Genomic DNA, 3,671 nt, shown 5'->3' with positions numbered 1-3,671 from the left:
GTACCAGGCCATCCAACAACAACAAAAGTAAATAACATATCGAAGTTTCACACCAACATGACATTTTGTGTTGGAAATCCCTTTCTACCAATATAACGTATTTGATCCTTAGTAGGAACAATGGAAGGAATATGTGTTCCATCTATAGCACCTATGCATCCTTGAAAATGAGGCCAATACCTATTATCGTCTCTAATTTTTTATGGAATTTCTTCAAAGTTAAAATCAGGAGGCTTGACAATTTCCTTGGCTAATAAACATACACTTTCTAGAACTTCACTGAACTTCCTACTTACAGTTTCTCCTGATTTTCCAAATTTATTTTGGATATTTCGATTAGTTTCACTATGTGCACAATTCCAAAGAAACATGGTCAAAGCCTCCAATGATGTCATTTCTTTGGATGGATGTAACCATCCGTTACTAACTAATAATTTTTCAAGTTTTAATACAACGCAAGTTTCCATCCTAAACATGTTATAACTTTCACCCGGGTGTTAAGAGTTTCTATAACCCAAGTCCATCCATGAGAATAAAGAAATATATTACCTTGTTTGAGTAAGTACCTCATATGATAGTCAAATGCAATTGCTATTTCACTTTAATATATTTTATAGAACTCGCATCGTCTTTTTTTTAACCTTTTTTTATCGTTCATTGATTTGTTTAGAATGCATCTGTGATCCGCTGTCGCGCACGGATCAAAACGAGTAATTTCGTAAAATGGTAGTATAGCGACAATGGCTCGAGTCGTATCACAAGGATTATTGTATTACATTAGCCAATTAAAATCAATTTAGGGGGTTTGGTTTAAGATCGATTTAATAATAACAGAGTGAAAAAGTGATTAAAATAAGTGATTATGTAAATAAGCTAAAACGACAATTCTACTGATTCGGTTACCGAATTATCATTGGTTCAATAAACTTCAATCCCCTAAGCGGATTCTATTCCCCTACCAATTACAACACCAATTAACAAGCGAAAATTGACATTATAAGGTTTCATTCCTATTTTTCGAATAAAGCAAACGGATTAAGCACAATCACGAATTAAGCAAACGTGATTCTAACATACACACTTTAACGATTAAGCAACGATAAAGTACGATAAAAGTCAAGGAACATAAATCAATCAGTATAAATCAATAGTATTATATATAACTCGAATTAAGCAAACAAGGCATATAAATTAATATTGAAAGGGAAAAGAAATTGGATTAAAGATTAAAAAACCTCGAAGTATTTGGAAATCGTAACCAACAGAATTTGCCTCAGGGATTAGTTCTCCATTCAAGCGTACAAGGCAAAAAGTATTTTTTTCGTGAATATTAAAATTCGTCACCATGAACAGTAGCGGCTAGACCTAACTATATGGAAGAAACAAAAATTCGGGTCATAACCCAACTGGGTCAAACAGACATAACTCAGACCCAAAACTAACGACCCATAACTAGATAAAATTAATGCAGCAGCTTCAAACGAAATTCTGAAAAATATATGCTTCGAATCTGACTTAGACTCCAACACGAAAGTTGTAGCTCTTTCTCTTATCTTTCCGGCGATTATTAGAACGCCTTGATCTAATTCTCGGAGCTCCAATTATGATCGTTTTAGTGCAGACTGCTAAAGCTGAAAATTGAATAACAATGAAAATAAATTAAAATAAGAAAACATTATAAGATATAAAAATAAAAAAAATAAACCATGGAAATGTATAAGTACAAACATAGAGAAATGTGCATCAAAATGCACTGATCAATCTGTTAAATAAATTGAAAACAAGAACATTACAAATTGCAAATACATATTCATTGAAGTAGTTGAAATGCATAAATGTCTTAAGCAAAAACATAGAAGTTAAAAACTAAAATGATACAATACTTTAAGATACATCTAGAGACTCAAGTTTCAACTTAAAGCATAAAAGTAAATAAAACATAAAACATAAAATTAAATCTTAAACAGCATACTAGAGGATTTCACTCATACTTGTATAGAATCCACTCTATCAAATCACTCATAGAATCTTTTAAAGATATTATTAGGACTCTATTTTGTTCATCCTTAAGCATCTCTAAAGCATAACTAAATTGTTGCATTCAAAATTCCTTTTTCCTTTGCACTATTTAATATTTCAACACAAGTTGGAATAAAATATTGTCCATTAATATGAGATGTTGCAGCAATTTCAGCCTTTTCAACTTCATTATGGCCTTTCGTTGCTTGAACTAATCTTTCTAATGTTTTCCTCATTGTTGATGCAGTTCCAACCTTTGCCTTACTCTTTGTTGATTTTTCACCCATGTTTGGTGAAAATTTTCTTTTATTTTTTGATTGGGTGTTTCTCACAGGGCTTAATTCATCAATATTAAATTCATCATCATAATCAATAATTTCGTGTGCCACATCTGCAGTAGTATTTTGGTTTGAAGATTCTAATGGTACGCCCATAGCTCGCGTCCAAGCACATTGACTAGTTGCCACTATCTCCCCAAATATAAATTCCAATTCATCACGAAATTTCAAACCTTGATAACGAAACTTAGCATTTTCACATTCTCATGTGTAACCTATAACAAGAGATAAAATTTACAAAATCTAAATTCTCCTACTTAACTTTAAATAATTAAAAATTAAAATATTTACAACACTAACCCTTATCTTATCATCCCACCATGTAGGATCAGCATCAATTTTTCCTGTATGAGGATTCCATCCTAAACCAGTTTCCTTACCCAATAATTGTTTCCATGTAGTCCAATCAGTTCTCAAACTATCCAACCTATTCTTCAACTATTTTTGGGTATAGTTTTTATTAGTACGTTTATTGTATTCTTCACGTATTTCTTCCCATTTTTTATTTCTACAAGCAATTCCTGGTTTTCCACATTTATGAATCTCATTTACACAATTTTCAAGTAACATTTTGGTACTAAAATCATCCCACTTTACTTTTCCTACATTTTCGGAACTAATTGGAAGACTTTCTTTAGTAGTCATTAATTGCAATAGTTATAAAAAATTAAAACTATATGAATCAGAAAAATATTTGAAAGACTTTGTTTAATAGTACTAAATTTTTCAGAATTATTTAGAAAATTTTCTACTTAACAATAAATCATTCAAAAAAATGAGTTAAAATCTTCGGTAGAACAATTTTATATATATATATATATATATATATATATATATATATATATATATATATATATATATATATATATATATATATATATATATATATATATATATATATATATATATATATATATATATATATTGTAGCAACCTGCCCTAAAAATAAAGACTTTTAGAGTCGCCACCTATTCTACCAGGGCGAATAGGAAACCCTACGAAGTTAAGAAATCTGGGTAAGTTATTATAATCAGGTCAAGGGAAGGTGTTAGGCACCCTTAACCCTTTCCTAAGGTTTGATCTAAGGTAAAGGTTTATGGCTAAAATATTCAGGTTTAATAGCTAAAGAAGTGAAAAGGGCAAAACTGAGATTTGAACGAATTGAGGTTTTGGGGAAGGGGACCCGCCTTGTTGCCAAGTGCCTACGTATCTCCTTAGGGAGAATCAGAGTCAACGTAGTTCGGGCACAGGGTTGTACGCCTTAGAATTTGATATGAAGGTGTTTGAAGGTATTTTGAGTTACCTATGTAGTTT

General features: G+C 31.0%; 1 pseudogene; it reads right to left on the bottom strand.

The window, feature by feature from the left end:
• Positions 1-1,981: 1,981 nt before the first annotated feature.
• LOC131636338 (uncharacterized) lies at positions 1,982-3,002 on the bottom strand (annotated as a pseudogene).
• Between the last annotated feature and the right edge of the window lie 669 nt (positions 3,003-3,671).

The sequence above is a fragment of the Vicia villosa genome, unplaced genomic scaffold (genome assembly GCF_029867415.1).
Source record: "Vicia villosa cultivar HV-30 ecotype Madison, WI unplaced genomic scaffold, Vvil1.0 ctg.001698F_1_1, whole genome shotgun sequence".
NCBI lineage: Eukaryota > Viridiplantae > Streptophyta > Magnoliopsida > Fabales > Fabaceae > Vicia > Vicia villosa.
The sequence above is the reverse complement of the archived record's forward strand: the minus strand, read 5'-3'. Positions and strand labels throughout refer to the sequence as shown.